The sequence below is a fragment of the Hyla sarda genome, chromosome 7 (genome assembly GCF_029499605.1).
Source record: "Hyla sarda isolate aHylSar1 chromosome 7, aHylSar1.hap1, whole genome shotgun sequence".
NCBI classification, from domain to species: Eukaryota; Metazoa; Chordata; class Amphibia; order Anura; family Hylidae; genus Hyla; species Hyla sarda.
The window spans coordinates 168799395-168815080 of NC_079195.1; the positions used below are offsets into that span (position 1 = coordinate 168799395).

General features: G+C 46.8%; 1 long non-coding RNA gene across 2 annotated transcripts in view; it reads left to right on the plus strand.

Moving 5' to 3' along the window:
* The window catches only part of LOC130282058 (uncharacterized), a 100817-nt gene that overhangs the window by 37030 nt on the left and 48101 nt on the right, over window positions 1-15686 (plus strand). The gene's annotated exons all lie outside the window — the stretch shown is intronic.

Consider the following 15686-nt stretch of genomic DNA (forward strand, 5'->3'; position numbering starts at 1 on the left):
GGGCTGGTAGTGGAGGAGTTATCTCAGTGGCCGTAAAGATCATACCTGAAAGTTTGGCTGCACGTCTCTTGGTCCTTCCCTCATGGATTTGGAGACCTTGTTCGGGCAGCTGCGGGAGGCGGCAGAACGTCATGGCGATGCGTGGTTTCAGAATCAGGTCCGTTCTGTGCTGAGCGGAGGTTCTGCGGACAGACAGGTGGTTGCTTCCCCTCCTGGGGGACGGCGGTTAAGTCCGGAGATTACCCCGGGTGAGTAGTCCCAGCAGGTCCAATATGGCTGTCTCCCCTGCCCAGGTCAGGGCCCTCGGCTGCGTCTGCAAGGAGGTCTGGAGCTGGCGAGTCCAGGGAGGGGACTGCGGGCTTGGCGGCTGCCGGGACGGCTGTCTGGGGTCAGCCTGGTGAGTGCTCTATGTTGGGGTGTGGAGGTTTTGGGGGAGGGGGAGGTGATGTCTCTGTCAGTGTCTTGTTGTCTCAGTTATTGGGGGTGTTGTCGCAGCGTACGGGGGATGGGGGGCCGTCTCCTCTCCATTGCCAGTGTCGGGATCATCAGGTCGTGGTGCTGGGGGGGCTGGGGAGTTGGCTTCTGGGCCAGTGACTAGTGGGAGTGTTTGTGGTGGGGTTGTCCCGACGGCAGTTTCAGTCCCGGGGGGTGGGGCTGCAGTCAAGGATGCCTCGGCAGTGGCGCCAAAGGAGGTAGGGGTTGACGAGGTGTGCCTAGCTGATGCGGCCAAGGGAGAGGTGTATGTTTGCTTTGAGGGGCCACTTGGTGCACATTTGAAGCTGGAAGTTCAGGAAAAGATTTGGAAGGACGAATACATTAAAATCTTTTCATTACTTCCGCTGGAAATTCAATTTAGACCGCAAGAAGCTGGAGGAGAATAAAAAGGAGGAAGAGGAAACGTGCCGGTATCACTTGATTCCGCGCACTTTTTCTAATTCGCTTCAGGCATTTACTATTCTTGCTAGTGTGATTGGGGAAAGGGCTCCAGCCAATTGTTCCGCTTTGTTTTGCTATTTGAATTGGTATTGGGAAGGCCTATCGGACGTACGGGGGGGGTTGCTTGGTTGAGATATGACGAACAGTTTCGTCAGCGGAAGGCGATGCGTCCGTCCTTGAGGTGTGATCACAAGGACATAGGTATATGGATGTGCCTTATGGGAGCTCCAAGGGGTGGGCCTCAGCCATTTAAGGGGGCAGCTGGCGATTCTGGAGCACGGAGAGGTTGCTGCTGGAAGTTCAACCAGGGGACCTGCAGGTTCACCTCCGACTTTCGCTTTAAGCATGAGTGTTCCGGCTGTGGGGGGGGGGGCGTCACATAGCTACGCGCAATGTTTTAAGCGGGGTAAAGGAAAGGTTGCAGAGCCTTCGCAGGCCCAGAATGCTGTTGTTTTTAAGCCGATACCCAAATAGGGCAGTGGTAGCACTGTTGGAGGGTTTTACTTCTGGTATTTGGATCCCTAGTTCGGCGGTGGCGTCTGGTTGCGGGGGGCGTAATCTGGTGTCGGCTTACGAGGCGGAGGGCTTGGTCATTTCACTGCTTGGCTTGGTCCCTAAGAAGGAACCAGGGAAGTTCCGGAGGATCCATCACTTGTCGCATCCGGCTGGGGCCTCAGTGAATGATGGGATTGCCGAGGGGGCGTGTTCAGTGTCTTATACATCTTTTGATGAAGCAGTTAAGTGGGTTCACAAGTTTGGGCGCGGGGCCTTGCTGGCAAAAAAGGATGTGGAATTGTTGTTTCGGTTGTTGCCGGTGCATCCGGATAGTTTTCAGATTGTTGCCTTCCAATTTCGTGCGCCTATTTTGAGGCTTTCAGTTCTTTTTTGGAATGGGTGGTGAAGCAGGAGGCCGGCTGGTCCGTAATGCTGCACTACCTCGATGATTTTTGTTTGTGGGCCCGGCAGGGTCGTAGGTCTGTTCAGTACTGTTACATACCATGGAGGCGGTGGCTCACCGTTTTGGGGTTCCGTTGTCCGGTGACAAGACCGAGGGTCCAGCGACAGTAGTTAAATTTTTGGGCATCATTATCGATACTGAATGGATGGAGTGCCACCTTCCGGAGGATAAGCTGGATGATTTGCAGAAATGTGTGGCTGGTTGCCGGATGTGTCATAAGTAGCGTTTGAGCGTGGTACAGTCGTTGTTAGAAGAGTTGAATTTTGCCTGTAAGATTTTGCCTATGGGAAGGGTGTTTTGTAGGCGTTTGGCTATGGCGACGGCCGGGGTCTCGGTGGCTCACCATTTTGTTCGGTTGTCTGCAGATGTGCGGGCAGATTTGGCGGTTTGGGAGTCCTTTTTGGTGGTGTACAATGGGTGTTCGGTCTGGATGGCCAAGGCGGTGGAGGATGCGACCTTGTAGCTGTTCACGGATGCGGCAGGCTCGCTGGGTTTTGGTGCTTATTTTGGCGGGCAGTGGTGTACCAACAAGTGGCCTGAGTCCTGGCGGCAGGAAGGACTGTTGTCTAATCTGGTGTTGTTGGAACTGTTTCCAATTGTGTTGTCAACGGAGATTTGTGGGGACAGGTTGCAGGGTAGGCTTGTTCGTTTCCGTTGTGACAATATACGTGTGGTTTATGCAATCGATAATCAGACTTCTAATTCGCCGCCGGTGTTGCACTTGTTCCGCCTTTTGGTGTTGCGGGGTTTGTTCTTGCATGCTCATTTTATTGCTGTGCATGTGCCTGGAGTGCTGAATTCCATTGCTGACTCCCTTTCTCGCTTTCAGTGGTACAGGTTTCGCGCGTTGGCACCGGAGGCGGAACGATGTGATATCCCTTGTCCCGAGGAGCTTTGGAGTGTGGTCTTGAGTCGGCATCGGGATTGATTGGGCGTTCTCTGGCTTATCGTACCTGGGCGTCCTATGCTAAGGTTTGGCGTGATTGGGAGGAGTTAGTGCGGTATGGATGTGTGTGAAGTGGCGGATGACCGGGTGACGGTGGTTTTGTATTTTCTGGGAGTGTTGTTTCTGGGGTTGGCCGTAGGATGTCGGCCTTGGCTTTTTGGTTTGCTATGTGGTTTGGAAGATGTTACGAGGCATTTTTTGGTTCACCGGGCCTTGAGGGGCTATCGGCAGGGGGGGCCGGAAGGCTGATCATCTGCGCCCGGTGTCCTTTGAGTTGTTGAAGTTTTTGGCGGAACAGGTAGAGGTGCAATGTTTTGATCCTTATGAGGTCCTGCTGTTTCGTCTGTCGTTCTCGCTGGCATTTTTTGGGGGCATTCAGGGTCTCCGAATTGGTTTCTTGGAGCCGTGGAGTTTCGGGGGGGCTTGTCTTCTACGGACGTGGAGTTGTTTCTGGGGTTGGTCCGTTGCTGTCTTCGCTGGTCCAAGATGGATCAGACTGGTGTGGGCCATTGGGTGGCTTTGGTGTGTCCGGTGCGTTGCATGGAGGAGCTTTTGGCAGCCCACCCAAGGGGCTCGGGGTCGTTGTTGGTTCAATCGGACGGTTCCGCATTGTCTCAGTATCAATTTGTGTCTGTGTTTTGTAGTTGTTAGGGGGCTAGGGGGTTGGCCCCTGGGGACTATAGTTCGCACTTTTTCCGTATCAGCGCCACTACAGAGGCAGCTCGCTGGGGTGTGGGAGAGGAGCATATTATGAGGATTGGTCGGTGGGAGTCTAGTCATTATCGTTTTTATGTCAGGCCTCACTTGTTGTGAGGTACAGGGTTAGGGGGGATTGTGCATGATTTCTTTTCTTTTGCTAGTTGTGTGTTTTTCTTTTTCAGGTCACGGCCCAGCACTGGTTTGGATCATGGGCCATTCCTACGTGAAGAGGGGGGCTGTGAGGGCTGACGTGCGGAGGGATAGCCAACAGTTAGGTTTTGCCAGGTCGGTAGCGGTTGTCCGGTGGATAGGTGTCGGAGGAATGGTTTGGGGACGTTTGTACAGGAAGGTTTATCGGCATACTACCTTGGATCGTCCTCCAGATGTGCAGGTGGTCCACCTGGGGGGTAACAATTTGGGGTGGCGCTCTTCCTGTGAGTTGATTCGGGACATCAAACTGGATCTTTTGCGTTTGCAGGCTAAATTTCTGGACATCATTTTTTTCTGGTCGGAGATGGTGGTGCGGTGAGTTTGGCGGTATGCTAGGTCTGTGGTGAAAGTGAAAAAGGCTAGGATCAAGGCTAACAAGGAGGTGGGCCATTTTGTGCAGCGAAATGGAGGGATAGTGGTGAGGCATAGTGAGTTAGAAGGGGAGCCTGGGGATGGTGTTCATTTGAATGCGATAGGCATTGATTTGTGGGCTTTGGCGTTGCAGGAGGGGATAGAGACTTTGTTGGGGGTTTGGTGGGATGAAATTGGGTAAGGAGTCACACGCTTTCATCTGTGGCAGGAAAAGGGTTCTTGGAGGGGGTATCTCAGGATAAGTTTGGTTATTTACAGTTGGAATGGGCCTCCTGGTGGTGGTCGGGGCCCCAGGAGTGATTGGTACATGCACTAGGTCATGTGGGTGCCTGTGGGGCAGGTGATTACACCCATCGGTAATGTGTTTGGTAGTGCATGTGGTGGTGAAATGTGGTGGAAGTTACAGAGTGGTTTTTAGTTGCCCTCCGGGGATCCTTTCTAAGTTGGCATATACTGTTAATATTGTGAATATTGTTTAAATGTTAACTATTTAAAATATTTAACATTTAAATATTTAATAAACAGGCCTTGGGGCCCAATTTTCTCCAGGCATGTGTCAACTGTCATTTTTGGGTTAGGCAATTTAGGTACTCCGGTAACAGGAACACAATCTAAAGTCCCTTTATTCATGTAAGCAGATGTAGCAGAGGGGAACCCGTAGCGGAATAGTGCCTTGACAAGGAGTTTAGTTGTTCCAGTGGGCAATATGCATTTATAGGGGTGGGGGTTGCTTTGCGTGAGGCAGTGGTCAGTCGGGGCAGGAGATAAAGGAAATGGGGGGGGCAATAGTTCAAGGGGTGGGGGCTAGGAGATTACGTAAGGGCTGGTAGGGGAGGAGGTATCTCAGTGGCGGTAAAGATCATACCTGAAAGTTCCCACCCTCCCTCTCTTTTTTCTTTCTGGTGTGAGATTTTATGAGTATGGCAGGAAAAGGGTCCTTGGAGGTGATATCTCAGGATAAGTTTGGTTATTTACAGTTGGAATGGGCCTCCTGGTGGTGGTTGGGGCCCCAGGAGTAATTGGGTACATGCACTAGGTCATGTGGGTACCTGTGGGCCAGGTGATTGCGGCCATGGATAATGTGTTTGATAGTGCATGTTGTGGTGAAATGTGGTGGAAGTTACAGAGTGGTTTTTAGTTGCCCTCCAGGAATCCTTTCTTAGTTGTTATAGTGTTAATATTGTGAATATTGATTAAATGTTAAATATTGAATATATTTTGTTAATAAACAGGCATTGTGTCAAGTGTCATTTTTGGGTTAGGCAATTTAGGTACTCCGGTAACAGGAACACAATCTAAAGTCCTTTTAGTCATGTACCTTGTAATTTTGTATTCAGCACATATATCTGTATAGCCAGGACTGCCCCCTGTATTCCATTTGCCATTGTCTTCTCTCTTGTATGTGTTTGTCGTTACTCTTTCACATGTTAGTGTCATATATCTTTTTACATGGATTTCATAAAGTATATTTTCGTAGTACGTTTCTCTGCCGCAATTCTTTCTCTGTAGGTTTGTATGTACCTATAAGAAAGTAGCATGTTGTCACGATTCGGCTTACAGGTTGTGGATCCACTGTGTCAGCGAGGGATTGGCGTGGACCGTGCCGATGGACCGGTTCTAAGTGGCTACTGGTGTTCACCAGAGCCCGCCGCAAAGCGGGATGGTCTTGCTGCGGCGGTAGCAACCAGGTCGTATCCACTAGCAACGGCTCAACCTCGCTGACTGCTGAGAAGGCGTGGGACAGAAGGACTAGGCAGAGGCAAGGTCAGACGTAGCAGAAGGTCGGGGCAGGCAGCAAGGTTCGTAGTAAATATGGATAGCAGGAGATCAGGTAACACAGGCTTGGACAACACTAAACGCTTTCACTGGCACAAGGCAACAAGATCCGGCCAGGGAGTGCAGGGGAAGTGATGTGATATAGCCAGGGAGCAGGTGGAAGCTAATTAAGCTAATTGGGCCAGGCACCAATCATTGGTGCACTGGCCCTTTAAGTCTCAGAGAGCTGGCGCGCGCGCGCCCTAGAGAGCAGAGCCGCACGCGCCAGCACATGACAGCCGGGGACCGGGACGGGTAAGTGACTTGGGATGCGATTCGCGAGCGGGCGCGTCCCGCTATGCGAATCGCATCCCCGCCGGCAATGTCAGTGCAGCGCTCCCGGTCAGCGGGTCTGACCGGGGCGCTGCAGGAAGAGAGACGCCGTGAGCGCTCCGGGGAGGAGCAGGGACCCGGAGCGCTCGGCGTTACACATGTACTATATATTGGTATTAGAGATGGTCGAATAGAAGGTGACGAAGTCAAATTCGTTCCGAATTTCATGAAAAATTTAATTCTTAATGAATCCGAATTCCTCGCGCTTCGTGGTAACGAATCATTCACTACATTTTGTGCTGGCTGGGGGGCTTAAATGGCGGCTACATGCGTGAGGACATTGGGCAAGGAAGTCTGGAAAGGCGGGAAGGCGGTATCACCTTGAATCACATGGCGGCATGCAGCCTATCAGCAGCCAGCCCTGTGATGTCACAGCCCTATATATTCAGCAGCCATTGCTGAAGACAGCATTTCTAAGAGCAAAGACTGTGTGTGCGTTCTAAACAGCATTACTGACAATACAGATCTTTACAGCGGCGAATCCATTCACCTCAAGCCCGCATTCATTCTGGCTAGAGAGAGCAGACACTCACTGACAATATAGATCAGCACAGGGGAAATCCACTGACCTCAAGCCCGCATCACTACAGGTAGGAAGGGAGAGATTAGAAGTCGTTTCATAGTCTGCCAATTGAGATCATCACAGGAAGCACTCCCCATTCAAAGACTGCAAGCCACCATAGTGCATCCAGACTCTATCATAATATAATTTCCTCAGGAAAAACAAAGGTGCCGTTTAAAATTTAGCTTTTACTATCTCAAGTTAAAATTCCAAAGTAACTTGCAGAGTAATACATAATGACCTGCAAGGGGTCGAATTGCTCCCAGCTATAGAAAATAAACCAAAATGTACTAGAACACAGCAAGTACAGTGGGGAGGTGCCTAAAACGTAACATTTAAATACATATGTAAAAAAACACCACGTTGTGCTCAAATCCAAACCCAAAATAATAATAAATATTAAAAGTGACTTGGTTTGTCCGGTGTTTTGTTTCCAAGTTAGTTATTACACTTTATACAACTAGGTAAGAATCAGACAGTATGAAGGTCCAACATATCACCTATAAGTAATGATTGAGATTACTAGGATGCTGTTGCCCCTAGTAACCAGCCAACAGTACAAACTGATAATGGTAATGTGCTCAAATTAGGTATATCTTAACACTCATCAACAGTTGTCGTCACCCACAGTAACGGATGCGCAGGAAGCCTCTGGAACTAAACGGCTTACCCCCACTGTGGGTTGCACTCCGTCCTTGGCATCCTAACCGTAAACATTGTCTCGGAAACGGACCTGAGAAAAGGAAAACACGATTCCTGACGGATTATCAGATTAATTCCCATTGGTGCTCAGTTGAAATTAACCTCACTATCTATATATTTTGTTTAATGGTTAATATACTTGATGAATTGGTGGCGACTTAGTAGGTCTCTCCTGAGGACACCACATAAGTGTGGCAGAAAGGTGTTGAGAGCTATATTATTGAGAGAGAGCCATATTGTTCACTCTTTGAGCCACACTATTTAACAACTATTGATGGGTGAATAAATAGACCCTAATAAGGGCATATCATCATCCTTTATTTTTGGCTGGTTGCTGGCGGTAACATCCCGGCAATTGAGTAGCCACACTGCTAATGGATAAGAGCCACGGTGAGAGACGACAACTGTTGATGAGTGTTCAGATAGACATAATTTGAGCACATTACCATTATCAGCTTGTACTGTTGGTTGGTTGCTAGGGGCAACAGCATCCTAGCAATCTCAATCATTAATTATAGGTGATATATTGGACCCTTACACTGTGTGATTCTTACCTAGTTATCATCGTATATAGGTTGTTAAGGGTAACAACCAACTTGGCAACAAACCACTGGACAAACCCGGTCAGTTTTAATATTTATTATTATTTTGGGTTTGAAATTGAGCTCAACGTGGTGTTTTTTACATACGTTATAAAAAGTTACTTTTTAGGCACCTTCCCACTGTACTTTCTGTGTTCTAGTACATTTTTGTTTGTGGTCAAGTTACATTTCACCACAAATACTCAAACGTGGATATCAAAACCAAACTAGTGTAGATGACTTATAAACATAGATTACAAGTAATCAATCCATATCTGCGTGATCATCAGAGGCTCATATATTTCAGCCACATATCATGATCATATAGTACAGTGGGGGTTACAGAGCAAATAATCACTTAGCAAGTCATTGTGTTCCACAATAGCTTCACTGTATGCTGTACATTCTCACATGAATAGTTACAGAATTATCCACATTCTGACGCGTTTCTGTGAGCGCGTCACGTTTGACACGCCTGCTTCCTCAGGGGAGACACTCAGGGAGAAGCATAAATGTAGTACAGAATATATATTACCAAAATTGTAAGTTGTTAGGATATTTAATGGACCCACAGTCCCATATCTAGTGTATACTCCACAAAGAATTTGTATGCATAAGAAATCATATAGGATAGTGTCACCAAACTTGCTCCCAGAGGGCTGATATTACACTGATAGAAGTTTCCAATACATGATAATCTGTAAAAAAGATGAAAAGAAACACATATCATTCCTGCAGGCTTACCCCTCAGCTAGTTCCAGTGGGATAGCCCATACAATGGGGATCAAAAGTTTGGGCACCCCAGGTAAAAATTTGTATTAATGTGCATAAAGAAGCCAAGGAAAGATGGAAAAATCTCCAAAAGGCATCAAATTACAGATTAGACATTCTTATAATATGTCAACAAAAGTTAGATTTTATTTCCATCATTTACACTTTCAAAATAACAGAAAACAAAAAAATGGTGACTGTAAAAGTTTGGGCACCCTGCAGAGTTAATATCTTTGTAGCCAGCCAAGAGTCTTTTAATTCTTGTTTGAGGTTTATTTTTTAATTCTTCCTTACAAAAGTCTTCCAGTTCTTTGAGATATCTGGGCTGTCTGTCACGCACTGCTCTTTAATCCCTTAAGGACCAAGGACGTACCGGTACGTCCTTGGTCCTGCTCTTCTGATATAACGCGGGGTTACACAGTAACCCCGCGTCATATCATGGTGGGCCCGGCGTCATAGTGAAGCCGGGACCCGCCTCTAATAGCGCGCAGCGCCGATCGCGGCGCCGCGCGCTATTAACCCTTTAGCCGCGCGCTCAAAGCTGAGCCGCGCGGCTAAAAGTGAAAGTGAAAGTTCCCGGCTAGCTCAGTCGGGCTGTTCGGGATAGCCGCGGCTAATCGCGGCATCCCGAACAGCTGACAGGACAGCGTGAGGGCCCCTTCCTGCCTCCTCGCTGTCCGATCGCCGAATGACTGCTCAGTGCCTGAGATCCAGGCATGAGCAGTCATCCGGCAGAATCGTTGATCACTGGTTTCTTATGAGAAACCAGTGATCAACATAGAAGATCAGTGTGTGCAGTGTTATAGGTCCCTATGGGACCTATAACACTGCAAAAAAAAAGTGAAAAAAAAAGTGAATAAAGATCATTTAACTCCTCCCCTATTAAAAGTTTGAATCACCCCCCTTTTCCAATAAAAAAAAAAACACAGTGTAAATAAAAATAAAAATAAACATATGTGGTATCACCGCGTGCGGAAATGTCCGAATTATAAAAATATATCATTAATTAAACCGCTCGGTCAATGGCGTGCGCGCAAAAAAATTCCAAAGTCCAAAATAGTGAATTTTTGGTCACTTTTTATATCATTTAAAAATGAATAAAAAGTGATCAATAAGTCCTATCAATGCAAAAATGGTACCGTTAAAAACTTCAGATCACGGCGCAAAAAATGAGCACTCATAACGCCCCATACACGGAAAAATAAAAAAGTTATAGGGGTCAGAAGATGACAATTTTAAACGTATTAATTTTCCTGCATGTAGTTATGATTTTTTCCAGAAGTCCGACAAAATCAAACCTATATAAGTAGGGTATCATTTTAATCGTATGGACCTACAGAATACATATCAGGTGTCATTTTTACCGAAAAATGTACTACGTAGAAACGGAATCCCCCAAAAGTTACGAAACAGCATTTTTTTTTCAATTTTGTCGCACAATGATTTTTTTCCCGCTTCACCATAGATTTTTGGGCAAAATGACTGACGTCATTACAAAGTAGAATTGGTGGCGCAAAAAATAAGCCATCATATGGATTTTTAGGTGTAAATTTGAAAGAGTTATGATTTTTTAAAGGCAAGGAGCAAAAAACGAAAATGCAAAAACGGAAAAACCTCCGGTCCTTAAGGGGTTAAAGGTCTATCCATAGATTTTCAATTATGTTGAGGTCAGGAGATTGGGAAGGCCATGGCAAAACCTTCAGTTTACGCCTCTTGATGTAATACCCCGTGGATTTCGAGGTGTGTTTAGTATCATTATCCATTTGTAGAAGCCATCCTCTCTTTAACTTCAGCTTTTTCACAGATGGCATCAAGTTAGCATCCAAAATTTGCTGAAATTTTATTGAATAAGTTTTTCCTTCTACTCGTGAGTTGTTCCCTGTGCCACTGGCTGCAATACAACCCCAAAGCATGATTGATCCACCCCCATACTTAACAGTTGGACAGAGGTTCTTTTCATTAAATTCTGTTCCCCTTCTTCTCCAAACGTACCTTTGCTCATTCCGGCCAAAAAGTTCAATTTGAACCTCTTCGGTCCACAGAACTTGTTTCCAAAATGTATCAGGCTTGTCTATATGTTCATTTGCAAAGTTCAAACGCTGATTTAGGGGTGAGGACGTAGAAGAGGTTTTCTTCCGATGACTCTTCCATGAAGACCATATTTGTACAAGTATCTCTTTATAGTGGAATAGTGTACCACAACTCCAGTGTCTGCCAGATCTTTCTGGAGGGATTGGGCAGTCAAACGTGGGTTTTGAATTGTTTTTCTCACAATCCTGCGAGCTATTCTGTCTGATATTTTTCTTGATCTTCCAGATATTACTTTAACTTCCACTGTTCCTGATGACTGCCATTTCTTAATTACATTATGAATAGAGGATATTGACATCTGAAAACGTTTTGCTATCTTTTTATAGCCTTCTCCAGCTTTGTGAGAGTCAACTATTTTCAGTTTCAGATTTCTAGACAACTGTTTAGAAGAACCCATGGTGCTGATTGTTGGGGCAAGGTCAGATGAGTCTGGGCATTTAAAACCTTTGAGATTGACATCACCTGGTCTTCCCAGATGATGATTGAGAACAATCCATGACACTGGCAGGTCTCAGCTTTGCAAAGGGGGCAGTGCATGCTATAAATTCTGCAGGGTGCCCAAACTTTTGCAGATGCCATTTTTTAGCAGCATAGCTAGCAATTACATACACAGCTAGATTTACTCACTGTTTAATAATAGATAGGACGAACAAACGATGCAGTGGCAGAGTTCCTGTGAAGTTGCCAGGATCGTATGCTAGTGAGCATGCCGGCGTGTTATAACTCTTGCGGGCACTTCCATATTTTCCCTCAGCTACGCCCCCGTTGACACCATATAGGGGCGGAGCCAAGCTACGGAGCTCTCTCACTCCGGCATTTAACTCTTTATGGCAGTGGGTGCTCCAGATGAGTGTAGACACAAGAATATTTGCTGATTTAAGCAGTACAATCAGGGTAATTGAGTACATTTCTGGAGGAATAAGTTCAGATACTAAAAGCATTACCGCTTATACCTATTTAACAATGTAATAGAATGTCAGATATGTATATTAACTGCCTTGATTCCCTCCCTAATCAAAGGGATGTCATGTAGGCATTCTGTGGGTGCCTTATTAATACAGCATACCTAGAGTTAATATCAGGGTGTCTCCTATGGTGCCAAGTATATTCTAGCCTATCAGTGAGGTATATTGCCCTCTATTAGCTCTAGGGACAAAATTTAAAAGTTTAGAATTTATAGGGTACATAACATGTAGATCCTGTGCTGCAGTGGAGAGTATATTAAGTACCTATTAAAAAGTACAGGGTCAGGGACATGTATGTACCTAGAGTCCAGGACTATCAAAGCAGGCGAGGCTCCTAATTCTAGATGCCAGTAGGGTAAGCTGCTGGGTACAGAGATTGGGTGCTACACTCACCCTCTTATTCTTTATCAAATAGTCCCTAACCCAATACAGCATGGACGCCCTTATAAGGGTGGTACCATGGTTCAGGAACCTCCTATACCCCACATACAGGACACCTCGGGTGCTGCAGTTAATAAACTGATTGATATTAATCGCTCTCCCAGTCTCTGGGTCCTCCATTGTCTTGGTTCGTAGTATTTTATCACACACTGTGCAGCAATTGCAGCCCCTGAGGTGCAGTGCACTCAGCCACGTGCTGGTAGATTTAGTTGCTAGATAGCTATGTGTAAGGGTATCATGTAGGCTTTTACCCTTCTTATATGTTATGGCTGGTGTAGGCCCTATAAAATCTGCCAAATCTGGTTCAAGCCTAAGTATGCTTACAGATGATCTGTCTCACCTCGTTTGACAGTGCATCATAAGTACTGGTGATTCTCATTGGTTGCACAGTGTTATCTTTTGGTTTCGGTATGAGAAGCTGAGATCTTTCTTGCCCCAGTGCAAATCTGTATGCTGGCCTCAGGACAGAATCCAGATAACCTCGTTGTTTGAAACGGACTCTTAAGTCTTTAGCCTGGTGGACAAATTCCTGTGTTGGAGCAATTCCTCCTGAGGCGGAGGTACTGCCCCCACGGTATCCCCCTTTTTAGGGGGCCAGGTGGCAGCTTTCCCACCTCAGGAGGCTGTTAGTCGAGGTTATTTTCCTGAACACAGTGGTGCTGAGTCCCCCTCCTTGTTCATCGTTATATTACCATCAAAGAATGTGTATCTATTTCATACGTAAATCTCAGGCCTACGTTGTTGGTATTCAGGGATCTCATAAATTCAATAAAATCAGCCTTGGATCCTGACCACAGTACAAATATGTCGTCAATATAACACGACCAGAAGGTCGCGTTCTCTGATAGCTCCTCCCTCTCACCCACAAAGGCGATTGTTGCCTCCAGACGGTCATTGTGCCCCTCTGCAGCAGTGATTCTAATAGCGACACCTGTAACCTGCATGTCATACTGAATAACAGTATTATTTCACTATCCCAGCACACTCCACATGCGTGTTACAGCAAGGCAAAGTGTTTTACACCCTTATTGAGGCTCTCTGTAGCCTGGAAATAGCTGTTTTTAATAGCGATTTGCAGTGAATATATTCAGATCAAACCTAATTTTTTCGGAAAATTTGGTGAATCGGCCGAATCGAATTCTTGAAAAATTCGCCCATCTCTAATAGTTTTGGACACCTCTAAGGTGGTAACATGTACTGAATATGAGCATAATGGTTTTTATCAAAGTAATGAAACACTGGCAGAGAACTGATGTCAAAACTGATCCCATTGTTGTCAAGAAATCAGTTGTCAAGGGATCTGGCAGATCAGTGGGGATGCCGGACAAGTCCATCCATTGGATAGCAGAATGTGTCTTGACAAATTTTTCTTTCTGGCTCTGATACCTCTATACAAGAAAATGGTAGAAAGACTGGTGTCAAGTTATGCAAAAAAAAAAAAAAAAAAACTGCCCCCCCTATGTAACATTTATATGTGAAGTTTAACCATAGATACACTTGTGCTGTATGCAAAATATATACCATTTTGTGTATACAGCTACTATGCAGACCTATGTGTGGTCACAGAAGAGGAAGCAGCATAAATCGAAGCTGTAGATACTACGCTAGTGTTCCCCAAACCAGGGTACCTCCAGCTGTAGCAAAACTACAACTCCCAGTGCCGAGACAGCCTTTGGCACCAGCCTATTGCCAGACTTTTATGAGACTTTTATGAGACTTCAAGAAACTCTGACTCTGCTGTTAGATAGGAAGAGTGCTGTCAGAATCCGAGCTTGTATGCAGGAAGGGCACTGGAGTGGATCCTCTGTGTCAGTGAGGCGATGGCGTGGGCAGTACCAGGGGAACGGAATCTAAGAGGTTACTGGTTTTCACCAGAGCCTGCCGCAAAGCAGGATGCACTTGCTGCGGCAGGTAACCCCCAGGTCGTTCCACCCGATAGCGACTCAACCTCACTGACAGCTGAGACAGGCGTGGTACACAAGGACAAGGCAAGGCGAGGTCAGACGTAGCAGAAGGTCAAGGCAGGCGGCAAGGTTCGTAGTCAGGGGCAACGGCAAGGGGTCTGGATACACAGGCTAGGGAACACACAGAAACGCTTTCTCAGGGCACAAGGCAACAAGATCCGGCAAGGACAGGAAGGGGAAGTGGGATTATATAGTGTGGGGAGTGATTGGAACTGATTGGGCCAGACACCAATTAATGGTGCACTGGCCCTTTAAATCTGAGAGACCCGGCACACGCACGCCCTAGAGAGCGGGGCCGCGTGTGCCGGGACTGAGCAGGAGGACGGGGCAGGTGAGTGGAACGGGATGCGACCCGCGGGCAGGCACGTCCCGCCGCGCGGATCGCATCCCTGCCGGGGGACACAGAGCAGCGCTCCCGGTCAGCGAGTCTGACCGGGGAGCTGCAAGCAAGATCAGAACGCCGTGAGCGCTATGGCGGAGGAGCGGGACCCGGAGTGCTCGGCGTTACAGTACCCCCCCTTGGGTCTCCCCCTCTTTTTAGAACCCAAAAATGTATAAATGAGTTCCTTGTCCAGGATATTGGCTTCAGGTTCCCAAGACCTCACTTCGGGGCCACAATTCTTAAAAGCAACAAGAATTTTTTTTTTTACCTCGGATGACCTTGGAGGCGATGATCTCTTTCACCTAGAAGACATCAGAGGACCCAGTGACAGGAGCAGGAGCGGTGACCTTGGGGGAATAATGGTTAAGTATGAGGGGTTTGAGAAGGGAGACATGGAAATAGTTAGGAATACGAAGAGAGGGAGGAAGATGGAGCTTGTAGGAGGCAGAATTAATTTGATTTTTGATTTTAAAAGGCCCGAGGTAACGAGGGCCCAGCTTGTAGCTAGGGACCCGGAACCAAATGAATTTGGCAGAGAGCCATACTTTGTCACCAGGGGCAAAGACAGAAGGAGTTATTCTTTTCTTATCCGCATGTCTCTTCATGCAAGACGAGGCCAGTGAGAGCGACTTTTGAGTCTCCTTCCAGATAGATGAGAAGTCCTGAGTTAATTCATCTACGGCAGGAACTCCAGATGAAATGGGAATGGGAAGGGGGAGCAGCGGGTGACAGCCGTACACTACAAAAAAATGGAGATTTGGAGAAAGACTCAGAATTCTTGAAATTGTTCGAAAATTCGGCCCAGGGCAGCAGATCAACCCAATCATCTTGACGGGAGGAGACAAAATGTCGCAGGTAGTCACCAAGAATTTGATTCACCCTCTCCACTTGTCCATTGGATTGGGGGTGATAGGCGGACGAGAAATTTAATTTGATCTTTAATTGAGTGCAGAGTGCT